Consider the following 24,778-nt stretch of genomic DNA (forward strand, 5'->3'; position numbering starts at 1 on the left):
TATGACAGGCATCCTCAGAGGTTGTGAGGTCTGTTGGAAAACTAAGCAAGGGAGGTTTATATATCTGTGGAAGGTCTAGGATGGGAGAAAGGTAAAGGTTTCCCCCGACTCTGGGGGTTGGTGTTCATCTCCATTTCTCGAGCCCGCGTTTTCCGTAGACACCTCCAAGGTCATGTGGCCTGCATGGAGCGCAGTTACCTTCCTGCTGGAGCGGTAGCTATTGATCTACTCACATTTGCACGTTTTCGAATTGCTATCTTGGCAGAAGCTGGGGCTAACAGCGGGAGCTCACCCCGCTCCTCGAATCCCAACCACCGGGGGCTTCTAGCGATAGGATTAGGCTGAAGGATTCCACCCCACACATTCCTATGCATGTTTTTTTTCCCCAAAAGTGCTTCGTCCTTAAACGCTTCCTCCTTGCCACTATTTTCTCCCCTTTTGAGGATGTAGCAATGGGATCTCTGTGAGGGAACTTCCTTTTTAAAGGCTGCACGGACCCTTTTTGATCTTTTACCTCTTTAGAAGAACAGATTGGGTAAACTAGTTAGCTCCAAGACCTTTTATATCAAGAATTTATCTCTTTGACTTCAAAAAATACTTTTTTGAACCTAAAGTTCTGACTCTGCAGTCCTAAACCATCCTGAGGAATATGGAAGCTTATCCCAGTTTCACCACACGTCAGTATCTACTGGTTATGAAGTTTACTTCTGGTACTCTTCTATATTTATGGCAGAATCGTCCCCCAACTGAGGGTTGAGTCTAACAGCTCAGGTTCCTCAACAGGTCTGCCACCGAATTACTAAAGGAAGCCTTTTTCGGCGACGTCCGAAAAAGCGCGCCAAAAAGTTGGGTTCCTTTTGGGCCTGCGCCCTCCCCTCTCCCCTCAGCTCTCCCCTGTGTGTGTGAGGAGCGGGGCGGGACAGAGAAAAGGCCACACAATCTGGAGATATTTGTGAGGGAAGTGAAGGGCGAATTGGAAGCGGAATCCGGGGCCCTTCCAAAGGTAGCGACGCTCTGCAGCGGTTTGAACCACCAGCAGCAGTTTTGGGAGAGACGTCCCAATGCTGAGAGGCGGGAAATGTGAGAGAGAAAGAGGCGCGCGGATAGGAAGAGGAGCCGAGGCGCGTGAGGGCACGAAGGGAGGAAGGAGTTGGGCTTCTTGTGTGACGCGCGTGGCCCTTTGAGTGGGGAAACCTCGAGGGGAGGGCGCCAAGGCCTGAGGGCTCCCTCTCTCTCTGTTTCTCTCTCTCGCCAAGTTTAGGCTTCCTTTCTCTGCCAGGCTCAGCTTCTCTGAGGGCCAAACTTGGGCTTCCAGAGCTCTCCAGGAAGAAGCGGAACGGAAAGCCCCGAGGGAGCCTCGCCTTTGTCCCGTTGCTTCGTGGATTTCCCTCCGGCAAAATGAACTGTGGTGTTGGAGGAAAATTCTGAGAGTGCCTTGGACTGTAAGAAGATCCAACCAGTCCATACGCCAGGAAATAATGCCCGGCTGCTCACTGGAGGGAAGGATACTGGAGGCAAAGATGAAGTACTTTGGCCACATAATGAGAAGGCAGGAAAACTCGGAGAAGATACTAATGATGTGGAAAAAGGAAGAAAAAAGGAAAAGGGAGCTCTGCCGTGGGCTGGTCCATGAGGTCAGGAAGAGTCGAAAGCGACTGAAGGAAGAAACAACAACAGCGGGCAAAATCAGCTCCCCGAGAGGCCTCTTTTCTAAACAGACTCAAGAAGACTAGCACTGCTTCTCAAGCCTGGGAAGAAACCCACCTCATACCCAAGCACTCGGGCAGAGTCAGCCAAGAATCCAGTAAAACGAGCTCCACGAATCTGCGCTTTCATTCTAAGAGGGTGAGGTCTGCACAAAGTGAGGTGAATCCTTTTTTTCTTTCAAAATCTTAATTCTGTGCTCACTTTAAAAAGAAGAAGACAGTAAAAGACGGATAGAGCGGTGCTAAGTTAGGCCCTGAACAAAAGAAGAGAAGCGTTAGACCTATAGCAGTCATACTATACAATTCTTCTCTTTTGCACTTTCTCTGAGGAAGAATCTTCAGTGGGGATCTTGTCTCTCGTTTCGACCTCTCTGCGCGTGTTCTCGTCCTCCACCGGAGGTAAAGCTCCTGCTGTAAGAGAATGGTAAGAAAAGCCCCAGGACTCGGCCTGGGTTTTGCGGGATCCCCAAGAGTCAAAATGAGAACGGGTTGGCGGGAAAAGAGGCCCAACTGTTGCAGTGGGAGAACTGGGATCCTGGGTTGCTGTGACTTTTCCAGGCTGTATGGCTATATTCCAGCAGCATTCTCTCCTGCCCTTTCTCCCACATCTATGGCAGGCATCCTCAGAGGTTGTGAGGTCTTTTGGAAACTAGGCAAATGGAGTTTATATATCTGTGGAAAGTCCAGGGTGGGACTGTTGCAATTGATTACCTTGATTAGCATCGCAAAGCCTTGCAGTTTCAAGGCCTGGCTGATTCCTGCCTGGGGGAATCCTTTTGTTAGGAGGTGTTTGCTGACCCCGATTGTTTCATGTCTGGAATCCCCCTGTTTTCAGAGTGTTGTTCTTTATTTACTGTCCTGATTTGCGAGTTTTTAAAATACTGTTGGCTACTCTAACCACCACCATGTCAGACTACACAGAGAAGCCATTGAAATTTACAAGCATGTGGACAATTTCAACAGAAGGGAGGAAAGCATGAACAAAATCTGGCTACCAGTATTAAAAAAACCCTCTAAAATCAGGTCAGTAAATAAAGAACAACATTCTAAAAATAGGAGAATTCCAGACAGGAAACAATTAGGGCCAGCTAACACCTCCCAACAAAGGATTCCGCCAGGCAGGAATCAGCCAGGCCTTGAAGCTGCAAGGCTTTTCAATGTTAATCAAAGTGATTAATTGCAACATTCACACTTGCTTCCAACAGACAAGAGTTCTTTCTCCCTCCCTGGACCTTCCACAGATATATAAACTTCCCTTGTCTAGTTTCCAAAATACCCCACAACCTCTGAGGATGCCTGCCATAGATAGGGGCGAAACGTCAGGAGAGAATGCTTCTGGAACATGGCTATACAGCCCGGAAAACTCACAGCAACCCAGTGATTCCGGCCAATGAAGCCTTCGACAACAAACTGGGATCTTGTTTGAATCTCTCTCATTGCAATCAATGCAATTTATGCCGCAATACTGAGGGTCAATCCCGTTGCTTCAATTTGGTTGAACCCTTGGAGATTTTCACGCGGGAGCCTTTGCTTAAATTGTGTTTCTGGGTCAAGTTTGCAGCTAAATGTGTGGATGGGGTGGTGGAGAGAACCGCTGCGAGTGGGCCATTTTTGCCTTCAGAAATAAAGAGAAATCCAGCCCCAAAGCCTCTCCTGAGGGTGAGGGGCGTGCTGGTAGAAGGGAGTGCCTTTTGTACGGATTCAGACTAAATGGAGGGATATTCTCCTATAGTCCCGACAGAAGTGCGTTCTACTTGCCTTTTGGAGGCCTTGAGGCCCAGGATTCAGGCCTTCTCCTCCGCAGAGTGCAAAACCTCAAATACAGTTATGTCTTCAAAGGTATGTTTCAGCAGTTTAATTTAAGGCACAAAACGGTGGGAATCGAAGTTCCAAAATGTCTCAGATCAGGGGGAGAGAAAAGTTAAAAGTTCCACCAATAACAGCAACAGCAGCAACAACAATACATTTTGTGAAAAGAAGTCGCACAATTTTGATCATTATTTGAATATTATCCTCACAAAAGTCCTGCTGAAACGGATGAGATGCGTCCAGGATAACCTTCCGAAGGATCATGCCCGGTTTGTCCAGGCTTACTTAAGGATTTTGCAGGGTTTGGTTTGCAGGGACGGGTTGGGGGGTCGTGTGTCTTCGGCTATTTCAAATTATCTCCATCCCTGATCCAACCAGAGCTGAACATTTTCCCTTCCTACCTATGCGTCTAGAAATCTCTCGGATACTGTAAAATCTGTTTGCGATTATATCTCTCGAAGATGACTACTAGCGAGTTTTCATCTCGTCTTAATTTCTCGACTGAAAAGCAGGCGATTCGGAGACCACGAAGTGATATAAAGGAGGAAACACGTTGGGATTAACGTCCATCTGAATTTTCTAAGGAAGTGTGATCAATAGGATATATATCAATATTTTCTGTGTTGTCAAAGGCTTTCATGATCAGAATCGCTGGGTTGCTGTGAGTTTTCCGGGCTGTATGGCCATGTTCCAGAAGCATTCTCTCCTGACCTTTCCCCCACATCTATGGCAGATTTCCTGCCTGGGGGGGGGGAATCCTTTTCGGGGGAGTTGATTAGCTGGCCCATGTAGGCCTTCATTCGTCTAGTATGAGGACCACAAATGGAGAAGGGATTTTCCTTAATCATTGACCTTTCCATGCAGAGGTTGAAAGTGGGTTCTACCTGACTGTGACTAGATCAGACAATTTGATTAGGAATCTTGATAAAGCCAACTGTGCTGAGATGTCTACTCCCATCCAAGGAAACATGAATCCTCTTCAGAACTTCCCCCTCATCAGGAAAATTAGGGAGACTTATGCAGGTGAAGCTAGAACATTGAAAATCTGCTTCAGCTCAGGCCAGTTTGGAGCTGGTGACATTCATCTGAACCCAAACCTGATTCAAAAGTCAGAAATCCAGAAATTGTCCATATCTGAAAACAGAAAAATAGCAATGTTTTATTTTGGTCATAATTATACAAAACTTTCCGGAACAGCAGTCCCTCAGGTATGGATTTCATCTGCTGAACTGCAGATGAATGGAAAAAAAACTTCTGTGCTACACACCTACAATCTATTTTTAAAAAATCAAACAGGAATTGCCAATAAATTATTTTTTTTGTTAGTAGAAGTGGCAGAAGTTTGCACACATAGTGGTCCTTTTGAAGGGAATCAAGGTTGGTAGATGTCAGATGAGTAGTTGTGCAACAATGTTTATGCAAGAGGGGACTTTCCATTTAGTCACAGGAGAAGACTTTTTTCAACAAGAAAGAGAGGCCTATCTTATCCTCAAGCTGCCTAATGGGTGCCCCTAAGTGAAGCCCAAGAAGGTTAGCAACAGCAGTGTATGTTGAAGTAGCTGTCTACACATGTTGAGATGATGCATCTGGGTCAATGTTTGCTTCCATCACTGTTGTGGACAATTGTCACAGCCCAGAGAACATGTTTAGTGGCATTTGGGGCATTTTTGGCAAGTTTTGGCTGTTTTAGGCCCTGGAGAGGTATTTTCCCCAATACACAGAGGGATAAACCTCCATGAATTGTTCTATACTCTCTAGAAGGTATTCATTTGGTCCTAGAAGTCCCGGCAGTGGTACATACTGACTGCAGACCTCATCTTTCCTTACCCCCTTTAAGCAAACTGATTGCACCAACATTAAACAAGGGTTGGATGATGACCATACAATCTTGTGAAGCATTGAGCAGGTCACCAGATATTAAGGCCTGTTTCGGATCTCCAGCGGCCCACACCACAGAAAAAAAAGAGGTGCACGAACGATTCCTATTTTTACATGAGCAACACTGTCCATCCCCAATCAGAAATAACAGTAAGAAGCAGCACACAGTTCATAATTCTGTCCCTCTGTTACCTCAAAGTATGAGGACTGGATTATTCCAGAGTATGCATAAGCTCCAGTTTCTGAGCATGGGCAATGTACATTACAGCTAGCTTCCTTCCTCATGCCAACTCAGATGTAACAGTGATAAGTGGCACAGTACATTTTCTTCCTACATATGTACTCAGTCTATGCATGTGTACTTAACCTCTGTGGAAAAACAGGCACTGCAGTAAGGTGACAGTCTTGTATCTACTTACCTGGAATAAGTCTAAATAAAAACAATACAGCTTATTTTCAGTAGATATATTTATAATTCTTTGGGAGAAGATAGGCTGAAATGGTGAGAAAAGTAATGCATATACTCACAGGCATTTAATATATTTAACAGTTGGTTTTGCTTACATTTATTATATTAAAACTAAATCTAGTGATTCAAAATTTTCACCTATTGTAAACAATTTTACTTACAGATTTTAGGCAAATTAGTGTCTTTGATCTTGTAAACTCCTAGCAATGTTCCAAAGCACCTCTGTGGCTACCTATATTATTGAAGACAAATCCATACATGCACATCAGATTCAAACAGTGCCAAAACCCGAAGGTACGAGTGTGTTCTACAGAGGTGAGTTCAGTTGTTTCCCATTTCTCCTCTGCTGATTTGCTAGCCACTGAGGAAATGTTCAATGTATCCATGCCCTGCCTATATGGTCAATATTAATCCTGGAACCCACAATGCTTGAATGGCTTTGTGCAATAGAAAGAAGTCTGATAGAACTCAGCAGATATTTTAGAGGGAACATTGTACTTGCTACTAACAGCAAACAAATAATGATGTGAAGGTGGATCATGGAGAGAAGCAAGCTCCCCATTGTCTACTATAATACCACCACTGAGCATTTGGTAGACATAAGGAACATCTACATGGTAAAATTCATGCAATTTGACATCACTTTAACTACCATAACACAATGCTATATGGACACCCATGATTCCATAGCACCCATGATTCCATAACATCAAATCATGGCAGTTAAAGTAGTGTCAAATTACATTAATGCTACAGTGTAGATGCATTTTCAGACCGCTGTGGGGTTGGCTCTATCTTTACTTGTGCTTTGGAGCAGAGCCACTAATATATAGCAGACCGTTCTATGTTGTTATTGTGTGCCTTTAAGTCAATTTTGACTTTGGTATGGCAAACCTATCACAGGTCCTGCTGAGGCTGGGAATGTAATCCAGTCAAGGTCACGCAGTGGATTTTCATGACTGAACAGGAAGTAAGCCCTAGTTTCCGGAGTTGTAGTTTAAAACTCAAACCACTACACCATATTGGTTCTCAGAGGAGTTAGTAATGGTTAACTTAAGTCCCATTGATTCCAGTGATTACATTTTAAGGATGACAAAGCATAGCCTTGAGAGACATAAACAATGCTTTTGTATCCCAGTCATTCATACACATGCTGGTTCAAAGTAAGTAGTTCAGTCTTCGATGGAGCTTACCTCCATAGAAGTATGCATAGGATTGCAGTTTTACTGTTTTCCATAGCTTCCTGCCTTTATCTAAGTCTTCTCATTTTTGAATTTGAAGTATTAAAAGCATTTTCCAAATTATCCTTTATTAAAAAATAAATTACAGTCAACAGTGCTTCAGTGGAGGCTGTCATCATTATCTTTTCTCTTTACAGAATGGGATCTTCTGAGAGAAATTGCTTTAGGTAATCTCATATGTGAATTTGATGCCAAGAAAATTAGAAAATAGAAGATGATAGCTTTTCTAATAACCTGAATGTAGTTTGTCATTCTGTGTAAACATTTTCTCTAAACCTGACTGATGTTCATATTAGTTAATGAAACATGAAAAGGAGATCCGATATGCAGAAGGACTGGAGTGCTTATTTACTATAAGTAAAGCAAATATAAGACTTTGCCATTAAATATATATTGTACATATGTATTGTATTACATTATTATATATAAAACCCCATGTAATCTTCAAAGCTAAGCAGGATCAGCACTGACTAGTGCTTAGATCAGTGGTTCTCAACCTGTGGGTCCCCAGGTGTTTGGACTACAACTCCCAGAAATCCCAGCCAGTTTACCAGCTGTTAGGATTTCTGGGAGTTGAAGGTCAAAACATCTGGGGACCCACAGGTTGAGAACCACTGGCTTAGATGGTAGAACACAAATGAATGCCAGTCACTGTAGGTTACATTTCAGAGGAAGGAACTGGCAAAACAACCTTGAACTTCACTCGCATATTATATTGCATCACATCATATATCATATCAAATCATATCAGCAAGTAAGCATGTTTGTCTTGGTTGTCCTGAACCAGAGGACCTCATCCATTAGACTAGTCGTTTTCAACCTGTTGGTCCCCAGATGTTTTGGCCTTCAACTCCCAGAAATCCTAACAGCTAGTAAACTGGCTGGGATTTCTGAGTGTTGTAGATCAAAACACTTGGGGGCTCACAGGTTGAGAACCACTACATTAGATAATACACTGATCCTTTTAACCCACAGAAAAGGCATTTGTATCTTCATCAGAGAATTACTCTTACTCAGTATATTTTAAGGTAATTCCAACAGAGCTATTATTTAATCTGGGTGGGGATGGGTGTGTGTGTGTGTGGGGGGAATGGGTGGGTGGGGGAGATGGGTGGGTGGGTCCTAAACCTGTTCATTTTGAATCATCATAAAACTTTCAAAATGTTTCAAACACTCAATGATCTAGAGATCTGGAATGATTCAAAGTGGTCAGGTTTGGGCAGGAGTCACCAAGTTTCTCCCTTTAGATAAAGCAACATTTAAGATGGTTTGCAAATTAATTTTGACTCATGTATATTCCAAGATTTTTGTTGTTGTTGAATAAACCTATTTAAAATATTTAAATGTTTTCCGTTGATTTATATGTTCACGCAAATGCCAAATATGTCTTCTAGCAATGCTTTCCAAATACAACAGTTTGCAACTTTAGTATAGTTTATGGCAGTGATTCCCAAAGTGGGCGCTACCCCTCCCCCGGTGGGCGCTGCAGCGATCCAGGGGGGCGGTGATGGCACCTATTTGGACATGGGGGCATGGCCAGGGGAGGGGCGTGGCTTCTTCCCAAGAGCCCAAGACAGGGCTGAGCCTCTATATATCTCCTGAGAGGCCTTTTAGGACTAAAGAGTGGGGCGAGGGCGGGGCCATTTCCCAAGAACGCGAGACAGGGCTGAGCCTCCCCTGAGGCACTTGTTAGAACACGGGGGCAGGGTATAGAGGTTCAGCCCCGTCAGGCATTTGGGAAGAAGCCCCGCCCCCTCTTCTAGCCCTGCCCCTGTGTCCTGGCAGGCACTGCAGGACAGGTATAGAAGCTCAGCCCTGCCTCAGAGCTCGTAACTCCACCCATCCCAGTCCTGGCTGCCCATTTGTGGCCCTGCCCACTTCCCCCTCCCCCTCCTAGCTCTGAATTTTGGACTAAGGGAGAGGCTCAGCCACACCCTCTTGAGCAGGAGCCATGCCCACCCCTCTAAGCCACGCCCCCCTTTCCAGGGGGCACTGAGTAATATTTTTTCTGGAAAGGGGGTGGTAGGCCAAAGAAGTTTGGGAACCACTGGTTTATGGTCAGTGCCTTTATTTTATAGTATCAAAAAGAGTGAGGAAAAGTGGAGTCTGCAGTCAACATGTACCACCCCCAGGGACTTCCAGGACCAAATATACCACTGAATACATTCTAGAGAGCATAGAATAATTTATTATGGTTTCTTCCCACCCACTCCAGTCATTTTAAGTTGACTTTACATCCTCTGCATTCTGGGGAAAAGGCTGATCTGGAGCGTAATATCCAAAACACATTTCAGCCCTATCTGAATTGTAGATACATAAACTGGGTCACTGGCATACACTAACTGAATCACCAGCATGCACTAACAATATTTAAACAAGAATTGTCACAGGGTCAAAGTGTATATCATCCATGTGTTCATCATGACTTTAAGGCTAGAGTTAAATAAGAAAGGTGCCAATATACATTCCTTGTTAGCTCTGATAGTAATTTCTATATTGGGAGTTAGATAAACTCTCACTGTGTTTTCCTGTTGTTATTTGTTATTGATTCTGAGTTATTTAGATGCTAATGAGAGACCTCCAAGATCATCAACTGTTTTGCTCAGGTCTTGCAAACTCAACAACCTGGCTTATTGAATCAATACACCCTAGGTGTGGTCTTTTCATTGTCCTACTTCCTTCACCTTTTCCAAGCATTATCACAGTTTCCAATGAGTCATGTTGCCTTATGATATGTCAAAATGCACACACATATATTATTACATCGACAACAATAGTTTAGTCATCTTTGCTTCTATAAAAAGATTCAGGCTTGATTTGCTCCAAGACCTATTCATTTGTCTTCTTAAGCACCTCGTTTCAAAGGAGATTATTCTCTTTTGGTCAGATTTTGACACTGTCCATCTTTCATAACTAATAACTATGCAGAGAAAGTGGAAATAATATGATCTGGATGATTCTGATTTTCACATTTAGTTATCTTAGTTACACTATCTAATTCCTTTGGGAGCACCTTTCCAATTCTTAATCATGATCTAATTTCTTGACTGCAGTCTTTATTTTGGCTAATGAATGAGCCAAGGTATAAGAAATCTTTAATTATTTCAATGGCTTTATTATTCACTTTAAATTCATGTAAATAATCTGGGGCCATTGTTTTTGTTTTTCAATATTCAGCTGGAATTCTGCTTTTGCACTTTCTTCCTTAAAATTTCTTAGGTGTCATTCCTAATTTTAGCTACTATCTGCAGGTATGGTGTCACCTGCATATATAACATTGTTGGTGTTCCTGTAGCATATGTCTGTGTATGCATTTTGGAGGGCTTTATCATTTTTATATATTTATTATTTAAGACAATAAGCATATTCAATGTGCAGTCTTATCATTAATAATAATAATAATAATAATAATAATGCCATCTTGTTGTGGTGATGGGGCTTAACTGTTCCAAGGACGCTGAGAGCTATGCTGGCGGTAGTGTAACTACCGGCCGGTACAACCAATCCAGAGAGGTCTCAGCTGAGGAGTGGAACTAAGAGCACCTAACCCATTAGCATTATGGAGAATCAAACCAAAACGAAGTCTGTACTGGCTCGGTCGTCGCCCAGGATAAAAAGGACCATGGTGGATGCTGCCGATTCTGGACATCCATCAACAAGTGGGCTACAGAATCAAAATACAAATGAACAGTCACAGAAGCGGCAGAAATATACAATGCCAGAAAACTGCACAGTTATGAAATGCTATTACAAATCAGAACCTCAAAGGCGTGGCTACTAAAAAAATATGCATCAACTGTGGAAACAAGAGTACCCTGACTCACAGATAACAGAACCCTGACTGGCTGACCAACAAAGATTCATAATCAGAAACAAAGTGTTCAGTGAAGTTGAACTCGAAGAAATTCAGAAAATCTGCAAAGCAAATTACCATGACACCACAGCACAGACAGCAGCAAAGACTCCAGCAACACTTGGAATGGTGGAACAGATTGAACCAGAAGAAAGTGTGGAGCTTTTGCGAGAATTTGAAGAACCAGCACTTGAAGCACTTGTTGAACCATTAGGAACCTTGACAGCAAGACAAGAGCTCAAGGATAAAATCATGGCTCATGCTGCAAGAAATGCCATTAGAAAGCGGCTCCCAACTCTAAAAACAGTGCCCAAGAGACACGTGGCACCTCTCATGAAAGATGTGAATACAGTACTCCCCACTGTCCAAATAACATCAATTGAACAAACAAACCAGTATGCCTACAGTGCAGCAGTGATAGTAACAGAAGAGCTTGGGCTCCTACAACCAAGGCAGCCCCAAAGAAAATTGACTGGAAAACCGAAGTGGAAGGTCAGGCTAGAGTTGAAAATCAAAAATCTTAGATCAGATGCAAGTAACCTGAAAAATATGAAAGAGAAGAAACTGAAGAATGACAAAATCAAGCAATACCTGATCCGAAAGTACTGGCTGAACACCAGAAAAATTAAAGAAGCTTTGGAAATAGTGAAATAACAAATTACAGCCAGAAAAATAGAAAGATAATGAAGCCAGAATCATTCAGTACAGACAAAATCAACTGTTTCAATCAGACCAAAGTCTGAACCAAACAACAGATACAGTAACCATAAAGCCAGAAAAAACTGCAACAGCGAAGTTCTGGAAAGAACTTTGGGAAAATAATAAAAACTACAACAAAAACTCTGGGTGGATAAAGGAGTTTGAAGGAAAATTCTCACAGAACAAAATGGAACAGATGGAAATAACAACTGAAATGATCAGCAAACGAGTGCAAAAATCAAGAACTGGACATCGCCTGGTAGTGATCAACTGTATGGATTTTGGCTCAAATATCTGATTAGTTTACATGGAACAATTCAATGAGATGCTGTAGAAAGGAAGTATCAGTGAATGGCTAACAACTGGAAGAACATACCTGATACAAAAGGATCCAGCAAAAGGAGCAGCACCAGGAAACTACAGGCCAATAACGTGTCTGCCCACTATGTTTAAGCTACTGACTGGCATCATAGCTGACAGAATTCAAGACTATCTTGAAGAAAAAAACATCTTGCCAGATGAACAGAAAGGCAATAAACAGAAAAGCAGGGGCACAAAAGACCAGTTATTAATTGACAAAATGATTTTGGAGAACTGTAAATGCCGAAGAGCTAATCTTCACATGATGTGGATTGAGTACTAAATGCCTTTGACTCACTCCCACACAACTGGATTATCAAGTGCCTTGACACCATTGGGATCTGCGTTGGCACCTTTATTGAAAACATGATGGAGCACTGGAAAACTGAACTGTTTGTTGGAAATGAAAGCTATGGACTTGTCAACATCAGAAGAGGAATTTTCCAGGGAGATTCATTGTCCCCTCTGCTTTTCATTATTGCCATGATCCCTCTGTCAAAAATCTTACAAAAAACAAATCTCGGCTATCAAACATCTAAGAAATCTCACAAAATTTCACATCTGATGTACATGGGTGACCTTAAGCTGTATCGGAAAATGGAAACTGAAGTCCTGTCTTTGACTAACACTGTCCAAAATTTTAGCACTGATATTAGCATGGAGTTTGGTTTGGACAAATGTTCGACAGTGGCATTGAAGAAGGGAAAAATCATTGAAAGTGAGGGCATAAATATGCCTACTGGCCAAACGATAAAGTGTCATCAGCCAGAGGCCTATAAATATCTGGGCATATTACAGCTGGACAACATCAAGCATGAACATGTGAAAACTGTGGTCAGCAAAGAATACACACAAAGGATCAGAAAAATTCTCAAAAGCAAGCTCAATGGAGGCAACACCATCAAGGCCATAAACACCTGGGCCATACTTGTTATAAGATATACTGCTGGCATCATAAACTGGACACAGGTGGAACTGGACAATTTGGACAGAAAAACAAGAAAACTTATGACCATTCATCATTCACTGCACCCTCGCAGTGATGTTGGCCGGCTATATCTGCCTAGAAGATCTAGTGACAGAGGACTCTTACAAGTAAAACAAGCAGTCAAAGAGGAAGAACATGCCCTGGCAGAATATGGAAAGCAAAGTGAAGAACCTGCTTTGATTGAAGTCAAAAATCTTAAACTCCTCAAAGCACAGCAGACAAAATATCAGTACAAGAAAACCACACTACAAACTAGAGCTGACAGCTGGCACAACAAAACATTGCATGGAAAGTTCCTTGACAAAATTGAAGGAAAAGCTGACAAGGAGAAGACCTGCCAATGGCTCACGAATGGGACACTTAAGAAGGAGACAGAAGGCCTGATCCTTGCAACCCCGGAGCAAGCCATCAGAACACAAGCAATTAAGGCCAAGATCGAAAAATCAGCTGATGACCCAAAATGCAGACAGTGTAAGGAAGGTGACGAAACCATTGATCATATCCTCAGCTGCTGTAAGAAAATCGCACAGACAACTACAAACAGAGGCACAACTATGTGGTCCAAATGATTCATTGGAACTTATGCCTCAAGTACCACCTCCCAGCAGTAAAAAACTGGTGGGATCACAAACCTGCAAAGATACTGTGGGACTTTCGAATCCAGACTGACAAAGTTCTGGAACACAATACACCAGACCTCACAGTTGTGGAAAAGAAAAAGGTTTGGATTATTGATGTCGCCATACCAAATGACAGTTGAATTGATGAAAAACCAACAGGAAAAACTCAGCCGCTATCAGGACCTCAAGATTGAACTTCAAAGACTCTGACAGAAACCAGTACAGATGGTCCCAGTGGTGATCGGCACATTGGGTGCCATGCTAAAAGATCTCAGCTGGCATTTGGAAAAAATAGACATTGACAAAATTACGATCTGCCAACTACAAAAGGCCACCTTACTGGGATCTGCGCGCATCATCCGAAAATACATCACACAGTCCTAAATGCTTGGGAAGTGTTCGACTTGTGGTTTTGCGATATGAAATCCAGCATATCTTTCTTGTTTGCCATGTCATACTATGTTGTTGTGCCAATAATAATAATAATAATAATAATAATAATAATAATAATAATAATAATAATAATATATTTATAGGCCATTCTCTCTCTCAGAGGGAACTCAGGGCAGTTTACATACAAAAAAGGCAAACATTCACTGCTGAAGTTTCACAGAAATCAACATAATAACATCAAAAACTCATAACTAATGAGAAAATAAAAACTGGAAATAGGATAATAAAAACAAATACAAATATTTAGCTAAAACATGATTACATCAATAACACATACATTGCCCTAAAATTACACTAAAAACATTTACCCCAGGCAATTAGACGATTAAGATATGTAAAAAGTGTATAATATCAGTTGTAAAACCATAGCAGTCATAGAAGGTGAGTACAATTTTATCCAATTATGTAGACATTTTCAGTCTATCTTTCATAGATAGATTTCATATGGGACCAGGAAACAGACCACAGAGTTTCATCCAAATATCTCTCCTCTAACCTGTTCATACTCATTTGTTTCTTGTAAGGAGCACAACTATTTAATGGTTGGTGGAGAATAGGAGGCAGTAGAGGAATCAGTTCCCATGTCCCTGTAATTGGATGCACAATGATGAGGGCATCTGTTGTTGTGCATCTAGCAATATTTCTATAGGTTGCTGTGAGTTTTCTGGACTGTAAGGCCAAGTTCTAGAAGCATTATCTCTTGATGTTTTGCCTGCATCTATGGCAGGCATCCTCAGAAGTTGTGAGGTCTGCTGGAAACTAGGCAAGTGGGGTTTATATATCTGTGGAATGTCCAGGGTGGGAGGCAGGTGTGAATGTTGCAATTGACCACCTTGATTAGCATTGAATATCCTAGCAACTAAAAGTTCTGGCTGGTTACTGCCTGGAGGAATCCTTTGTTGGGAGGTATAAATAAAATCAGGAGAGTAAATAAAGAACAATATTTTTAAAAAGGGAATTCCAGACAGGAAACCATCAGGGCCCAGGCAGTAAGCAGCCAGACCTTGAAGCTACAAGGCTTTTCAATGTAAATCAAGGTGGTCAATTGCAACATTCACACTTGCCTCAAACAGACAAGAGTTCTTTCTCCCACCCTGGACATTCCACAGATATATAAACCCCACAAATATTTCATCTGTTGAGGAATTTTATTTTTATGTTAATTTTTCAGCATTTTGGTTATAGTATTGCTTCAGATAACATTACTGTAGTGATGAAGTGACATTTCATTCAGTGTAAGCTGAATTCTAAATGTTCTTACTCTATACTCTGCAGGTTGCAATTAGTGCAGAAGACAACTTCTCTGTTTTCAGCATAGCTACTGAAGAGTTAAAGAGTCATAATGGAGTTGCATAATATGCATAATAGGTATATGCTACAATCAGGAACTTATACATGCTATCTGTACAACATATACGGCAGGGGTCCTCAAACTAAGGCCCGGGGGCCGGATGCGGCCCTCCAAGGTCATTTACCTGGCCCCCGCCCTCAGTTTTATAATATAATATTTTTATATCAGTTTTAATAATATAATATATTGTATATACATATAATATTGATAATAATATTATGTTATACAATATAATACTAATAGTAATACCATATAATAATATTAATTATATGTTATATATTACATATTATATAATAGTATAGTGGTATAGTTCAATATAGTAATATATAATGCTACTATTGTGTTATGCTAATAATATAATATATTGTATGTACATACAGCTGCTCTGAGTCCCCTTCGGGATGAGAAGGGTGGGATATAAATGTAGTAAATAAATGCAGTAAATAAATAATTAATTTTAGACTTAGGCTCGGCCAAAGTCTGAAATGACTTGAAGGCACACAACAACAACAATCCTAATTCACTTGACTATCTCATTGGCCAGTAGCAAGCCCACACTTTCCATTGAAATCCTGATAGGTTTATGTTGGTTAAAATTGTTTTCATTTTTAAATATTGTATTGTTTTTTCATTGTTGTTGTTGTTGCACTACAAATAAGACATGTGCAGTATGCATAGGAATTTGTTTTGTTTTTTTCAAATGATAATTCGGCCCCTCAACAGTCTGAAGGATTGTGGACCGGCCCTCTGCTTCAAAAGTTTGGGGACCCCTGATATACGGAGTCATAGCAGCACAATAACACAGCTTTGTTTGTCAGCCTTTAGTGGAGGATAATGACACTCAGAAGAAATTTAAATAACAGAAGTATTTCATGAAGATCGTCTTGAGGCGCCAAAGCTTTGAAAACTTCCATAGCATGTACTAAAGGCTGTTCTACACAAATGCACATCACTCATAATTACAATTTTACTATGAGTAAATGCACTTAAAATGTGCTATATTATTATTCTCTGTCATGGTCTGTTAAATTGTATCTCTTCCCATTTCTTGGATTCAGCCTTATACAATAGTGATTGCTTGTATTCCGAATTCTAAACGTTCTCCAAGAGCTATAAGCATTGTTTCAGAGCATGCCTGACTCTATGAACCAGTATTTTGGTGAGACTATGGTGAATTCAAAGTGTGCTTCTACATTCTATAGGTTGCAATCACTGTAGAAAACAGCTTCTGTGTTTTCAGTGCATCTCTGAGTAAGAGCAGATCAATGGCTGTAGATAATCTTCATAATGGAATAAAAATTTGTGTCATAGGGTGTAACAAACACCCTTTACAAGAAATGAAATTGTTCTTATTGCATATTTTAGGTTTAATTAAAAGAGAGAATGCTAATTATGTAGACAGAGAATGGGAAATTGAGGCTGTCATGGGGGATCACTATGATTTGCCAATCATTATCATCACTACCACCATCATCATCATGTTGCATTTCAATTAAAAATCTAAAGGGCTGGTCTGTGTAAAAATAGGCTGGAAGGAATATTTTTGTTAGGCACTGTCAGGGAAACCAGTGACACAGCTGATGAGATCAGAATCAATCCTGGTTTCTCAGGCTGGATCTACACTGCCCTATATCCCAGGTTCTTTTTTAATTATTTAAAATTTGGATCATACAAGATTGTACAACCCTGGTATTACTCTCTTGATTGCTCCTAAATAGTATTAACTTCTAACACCTGGTCTACATGTTCAGAGAATCTGAGATATCGGCTGGATCTACACTGCCCTATATCCCAGGATCTGATCCCAGATTATCTGTTCATCCCATATTATCTGGCAGTGTTAACTTGTATAAATAAGTTCAAATGCAGACAATTTGGGATCAGATCCTGGGATATAGGGCAGTGTAGATCCAGCTGATATCTCAGATTCGCTGAACAAGTAGACCAGGTGTTAGGAGTTAATACCATTTAAGAACAGTCAAGAGAGCACTACCAGTTGAGGGCTACATTGAGAGTGCCTCTATATTATATTGTAGAAAGAAATCCAGACTTGAGATCACTGCACAGGGCTGGAAGCAAGAAAAGTGCTACAGAAATGCAACAAGGAATGGAAATAGGCTGGGAAGGAAGGCTGAAAGAGGCAGAATCAGATGGAAAAGTTCTTCATGCTGCCTATTTTGTCATAGCTTGAACCCTTTAACTGATGCCTCAGGTAAACCTGAGTTAATCCAGAGCAAACTGGAATTTCCTATTTACTCTGAATTAATTAAACACCTAGAAAAATCCAAACCTTAATGTAAGGTCTGGATCTTTCCAGGTGTGGGCCCTGTGGAGATTGACTCCCAGAGATTGACTTCCGCAATCCCAGGGGTAATAGAATCATAGAATCATAGAATAGTAGAGTTGGAAGAGACCTCATGGGCCATCCTGTCCAGCCCCCTGCCAAGAAGCAGGAAATCGCATTCAAAGCACCCCCGACAGATGGCCATCCAGCCTCTGTTTAAAAGCCTCCAAAGAAGGAGCCTCCACCACAGTCCGGGGCAGAGAGTTCCACTGCCGAACAGCCCTCACAGTGAGGAAGTTCTTCCTGATGTTCAGGTGGAATCTCCTTTCCTGTAGATTGAAGCCATTGTTCCGCGTCCTAGTCTGCAGGGCAGCAGAAAACAAGCTTGCTCCCTCCTCCCTATGACTTTCCCTCACATATTTGTACATGGCTATCATGTCTCCTCTTAGCCTTCTCTTCTGCAGGTTAAACATGCCCAGTTCTTTAAGCCGCTCCTCATAGGGCTTGTTCTCCAGACCTTTGATCATTTTAGTTGCCCTCCTATGGACACATTCCAGCTTGTCAACATCTCCCTTCAACTGCGGTACCCAGAATTGGACACAGTATTCCAGGTGTGGTCTGACCAAGGCAGAATAGAGGGGTAGCATGACTTCCCTGGATCTAGACACTATACTCTTATTGATGCAGGCCAGAATCCCATTGGCTTTTTTAGCAGCCGCATCACATTGCTGGCTCATGTTTAACTTGTTGTCCACAAGGACTCCAAGATCTTTTTCACATGTACTGTTGTCTAGCCAGGCATCCCCCATTCTGTATCTTTGCATTCCATTTTTTCTGCCGAAGTGAAGTATCTTGCATTTATCCCTGTTGAACTTCATTTTGTTAGTTTCGGCCTATCTCTCTAGGCTGTTAAGATCGTTTTGAATTCTGCTCCTTTCTTCTGGAGTGTTGGCTATCCCTCCCAGTTTGGTGTCATCTGCAAACGTGATGATCGTGCCTTCTAACCCTTCATCTAAGTCGTTAATAAAGATGTTAAACAGAACCGGGCCCAGGACGGAACCCTGCGGCACTCCACTCGTGACTTCTTTCCAAGATGAAGACGACACATTGGTGAGCACCCTTTGGGTTCGTTCGCTTAGCCAATTACAGATCCACCTAACCGTAGTTTTGTCTAGCCCACATTTTACTAGTTTGTTTGCCAGAAGGTCGTGAAGGACTTTGTCGTAGTATCAAAAGGGATACTACTCACAATGCAGAGGTTCCATGAGTGAAGCAGCAGGCAACAACAAACAACTTAATCACATAATTTTATCTTCACCTCAAAGATGTTCTGATGGAATTCCCTCAATCTGCAATGAGTGCTGAGCCATTTCTGTTGAGGAAAAACCTGGAAAGTCTGAAACTCATGGAAACTTGCTCTCAGCCATCACTATATGGTAGCTAACGAAGCTTAATCATAAGGACTCACCATATAAAACAGATTGCGCCCTTTCACTCAGTTCTGTCAAGATCTCTAAGGAAACTAGTTTTTCATAAAAAGAGGATAATTCTTATTGTGTATAAGCATATCTCTAAAGAAAGAAATAAAGCACAATACAAGGAGTCACCCACAACATGCTGGTGTGTTGCTCTAAGTTTCCCATGAGAAACACTTTTCCAAGATGAAAAGTTTCTCACCAACAGTATGAAGGAGTGTTAGGAAACCACAATGTTCACAATTAACACTCTTTATTGACAACTTAGGTAAAAGGTATAGCTAAAACCCAAGCTTTCAGCAGATGGAGGACTAGGAGGCAGAAATGCAGTGTCAGTGACAAATAGTCATAATAAAAATCATCCACTATTTTTTCTATTGAGAATATAACTGCATTCATCATCAATCATACTTGTATAGTTGCTAGTGCCATAGCATCATCATCATCATCATCATCTTATTATTATTATTATTATTATTATTATTATTATTATTATTATTATTTATTGTAAGATGTCTTGAGTCTTTATTAGAAGAGGTGATCTAAGTAATAATAAAATAATAACAGCACAGTAGTACTCATGGATTGCATAGCTCTATTATTTCAAGTGGTTTTATATCGAAGTAGCTCTAGTCTGTGTTGCTCAGCAGAATTGTTAACTACTACTACTGCTGTGTCTGTTTCAACTAGTCCTGAGGATTAGACCATCTCTCTGGGTAGTTAAAGGTTATTCATGTTGCATATCAGTCTCAATTTCCCTTGAGAGATTGTGCCTCCTCAGATTAGCTGTCAAACTACTATGTAGGACTGACAATCCTAGGCTTTAAAGGATTGCAGCAGTCTTCTACAATCTAGTAGTCCTGTAAATTCCATTCAACCAGGGCAAAGGAAAATAGAAGTTTATAATGCATTTTCCATTCCACAATGTAGTCAATGTGAAGCATAAAGTCCTTACTTATAAATAGTGACAGTTTGTGGACTGGTCCCCACTGTGTTTTGTACAACCAAATTCTCAGTCTATAGTGCTTTAAAAACATTTTGAAGAATGGGATAAACAACTAGTCTGAAGGTTCAATTTCTAATTTTTTCGAATACCTCTGGTGACTGTAAGGTGTGTCGAAATCCCAAAACAAGCAAACACAAAAGTCAACATCTTATTTCAGGGGAAAAAATGTTTGTTTATTATTTATTTATTTATTTACAGTATTTATATTCCTCCCTTCTCACCCCGAAGGGGACTCAGGGCGGATCACATTATACACACATAGGGCAAACATTCAGTGCCCATAAACACATCAAACAGAGACCGAGACAAACAGACGCAGAGGCAATTTAACCTTCTCCTGAGGGGATGTTCGATTCTGGCTACAGGGGGGAGCAGCTGCTTCATCATCCACTCTGATGGCATTTCCTCATTCCAGGTTGTAAATTAGTTAAACTTGCCTCCCACTTTTATAAGTGGTACCTTATTTCCTACTTGATAGATGCAACTATATTTTGGGTTGCTAGGTCAGCAACGAGCAGGGGCTATTTTTAATTTTTAATTGATGGGTGCTGGCCTCGAACTCACAACCTCATGGTCAGAGTGATTTATTGCAGCTGCTCAACAGCCTGCGCCACAGCCCGGCTCTTGTTTTTTTTTTTTTTAATTTTTGTTTCAGTATGCTGGGCTAGAATTAAAGTGAACTTCAAACAGGAAGAGCCTTAAGAAGTTGTGAATATGCTTGGTTGTAATTCAGCCTGTAACTAAGCCTGACTACATGGAACTGAAATCACTACAGATTGTTTCCCTGCTTCCCTCTGCCTCTACCGCCTTCCCTTTTTCTGATGTTCCACAAGACAAATTTTAGATTATTAGGTTCTTAGGGCTGGATCATTCCTCTTGTATTTTGCAAAGTGGCATCCATATGACACAGATGACACCATGCAACCACTATAACAGAGAGTTATACCTAGTTCTATTACATTACCTTTAAACAGTCTTCAGCTGGATCTACAGTATACCATTTGTTATGTGAGATCATTGAACACAGCTTCAGTTATACATAAAGAGTTCTCAGTACCATAGAATCCTGCTGGAAGACCTAGTGATCTTTCTAGGCCTTCAGCACAGTTCTATGGTTAACTTCCACTAGAAATCTCACCAGAATTCAGCCATAGATAATACTGGAGCCCAAAAATTATCACCAGGTTCTCCAGTGCAAGTTATGCTGTGATCAGAAGCCTAAGACATAATGCATTTTAGGTAAGAAGAATAGTATTTTTGATTATATGTTGAAATCGTATTCCTCAAAGGACCTTGAAATGGATCTTGTGTAATATGTCGTCTTACTGTATTTCTTTCTCTTTTTATATAAGGCTAAGGAAGTGGCCATGCTTTTCCTTGAGAAGCTTTAATTGACACATTTATTACTGTGACATGGGTCCACTTTCAAAGTGCCAATTTTGTGATAAAGGCAAGATATAAATGAACTTACACATGCTATAACAGGCAGTGGATTTAATCTAGAGCCCCAATCCTACATTCTCTCGGTGTGGTGTAAACATCCACATGCTGATTTATGCTATGTTGAGCTATATACCCTTCTCTCAACTTACTGATGAGCTCCTGATCCACCCTACTATTTCATGCTTGAAGGCTTGGAGAAGCGTCTGACTGCATTGCCATAGCTCAGTGGCTCTCAACCTGTGGATCCCCAGATTTTTTGGCCTTCAGCTCCCAGAAATTCTAACAGCTGGTAAACTGTCTGGGATTTCTGGGAATTGTAGGTCAAAACACCTGGGGACCTACAGGTTGAGAACCACTGCCATAGCTGAATGTGAAATTATGACATTTGTGGGGTTCTCCAGTCTCTTCAGTCAGGAGGAACCTTGCGGATCTTGCTTGCCACAAGCATGGAATCACCATGCAGAGTAGTTTCAGAGCCTTTTTAGTAGGCTGGGGCTGGGACTTTGAATACTGTAAAGGAAGAAAGGGAGTAACAAATATCTGCAGTGCCCAAGAAAGTATGTCCTCATGAGTAAGGGAAACTTACCTATGTGGATGCCCTAACAGAAATCTGTCTGAGGTGCTTAATTGAGATTTAAAGGTGTTTTCCAGGGTGCTGAATGTAATTGGACAGTAAAGTTTAGTATTTTGGGCAGTTTCTCTACAACTCAGAATAAAACTCAGAAAAAGTGGATTCATTGCTCCACTGGTGTGTAAGACATAGGCTACCACAGTTTGTCTAGCTAGATTCTAATGTTGTTTATTCATTCAGCCGCTCCCAACTCTTTGTGACTTCATGGACCATCCCACGCCAGAGCTCTCTGTCGCTGTCACCACCCCCAGCTCCTTCAAGGTCACATCCATCTTGCCCTTGGTCAACCCCTCTTCCTTTTTCCTTCCCTTTTCCCCAGCATCATTATCTTTTCCAAACTTTCCTGTCTTCCCATGATGTGGCCAAAGTACTTCATCTTTGCCTCTGATATCCTTCCTTCCAGTGAGCAGTTGGACATTATTTCCCAGAGTATGGTCTGATTGGATCTTCTTGTGGTCCAAGAAATTATATAGGGTGAGCAATTTACCATGTTGCAGGAGAGGTAGTCTGCTGGCAGTTGAATTTCCTCATATAACAATGTTGCACATTTTGGTTGTTCACTGAAGTTGAACATTGGGCATTCGAGTTCTGCATTGCACAATTACACTCAGTTATTGACTTCTTTTCTGTAATGTTATTAATACATATGGGGATTTGATAGGACTGGCGTAGCATATCTCCACATGTGGATATTTATGCTATGCTAAGGACATGTTGGATTGTAGCTAATGATTTACTATTTAAATATTGTGATGAGAAACAGCAATGACTTAGCTTTATACACTATAATAAATCATGGAAAGAAGCTACTTTTAAAAAAGCATACTAAAGAAATAATTGCAGAGGATGATTAAAAGCCAAGAAAAATAAAAGAAAGCGTTAAGTTCTTTCAGCAATACTACTGAGTTAACACATCAAAACCAGAAAATAGATTGTTCTTAATGTACTGAATAGCATCACGCGCTGCATGTAATTCAAAGATGTAAATGGGACTATGATGGTCATTTTTCTGAGGCATACAATGTTCATACCATTTGAAAATACTTCTCTCTTTCTGTGTGTGTGTGTGTGTGTGTGTGTGTGTGAGAGAGAGAGAGAGAGAGAGAGAGAGAGAGAGAGAGAGGGAGGGAGAGAGGGAGGGAGAGAGATGGATTTTCATGTTTGAATAAAACAGTACTAAAGACAGCAGAAGTGTCCAGGATTCCACTGGTTGTCCTTAACAGGCACCTTCACAAGAATTTAATATTTTTATTTTTAAAAAGTTAAAGAACTTGCCTTCCATAGTACTTGTTTCTCATATTCAAGGCTACCACTCTTTCAGAAGGAGTTTGATACCTATTGTCATGTAGTAATTGGATTCTTTTTTCTCCATTGCACAGGTGCATCAGAATACAACAAGAACAAGTCATAGAGTCCTTTGTTAGAAGCCTAAAAATGGCACCAGTGTGGTCATCACCATGGATGTATTTCTACAGAATAATCTCAGCATTGAAATAAATGGTGCCCTTTCACCTAAGACAGGAAAGGAAAGCACCATAACAATCCACGGAGGACAAGGAATTAATGGAAGAAGAAGGCTTTGTCATTGTGATCAGTGGTTGTAAGCCAGTGGAGGTCAAAACTGATCAAGGCTGATATAAACCTCATCACAAAACAAGGAGACACTTGGAGGAGGGCAGGTGAACCAGACTTACCTTTCCATATCTACAGCTTTAGAGTTGTAACAGAATATATCAGAGAGTCTTACTCTGCCAAGCATACAAGCAGGGATATTGATATGACGATTAGATTAAGAGAGTACCACCAATATATCGTAACTAAACCAGATCATTGTTTCTCCCAATTGTTTCCTTCAAACTGGCAGTTGTAGTTCCTACAATTTTTGGGTAAAAGATGGGATTTATTTCCATGGCATATGGTACACTCATATGTAATCAACTAATGGTCAATATGGTTGCATTCTATATGTTCTTACTATTGCTAAAAGACACATAATTCAACTTCGGAAAAAGAAATGCTATTGAATAATACAATGAACCGAAGATTTTATGGTTTAGATGTGCATGAATGTCTATTTTGTTGTGATCAGCTTGAAGAAAACATATTCTGGAAATATATTTATCTTAGATTAATGTGTATAGTTAATCCACTGGCTCCTTTTCTTCTTTCTTGCTTTCCCTCAATACATAGTCCAGTATCAGGTTCTGTATTTCTTTCCTAGCTGATCGGAGAGCGTCATGCATTTTTGAAAAAGCCATGGCATGCACACACACATACACACACACCTATATGCCCCCAGAATCCTTAATGTCCGGGGAAAACCTTTACCTTACTATATATATATATATAGGGGGTTGGTGCTCATCTCAATTTGTAAGCCGAAGAGCTGGCGTTGTCCATAAATACCTCCAAGATCATGTGGCTGGCATGACTGCATGGAACACCGTTACTTTCCTGCTGGAATGGTACCTATTGATCTACTCACATTTGCATTTTTTCAAACTGGTAGGTT

Source organism: Anolis carolinensis, chromosome 4 (genome assembly GCF_035594765.1).
Source record: "Anolis carolinensis isolate JA03-04 chromosome 4, rAnoCar3.1.pri, whole genome shotgun sequence".
Taxonomy (NCBI): domain Eukaryota; kingdom Metazoa; phylum Chordata; class Lepidosauria; order Squamata; family Dactyloidae; genus Anolis; species Anolis carolinensis.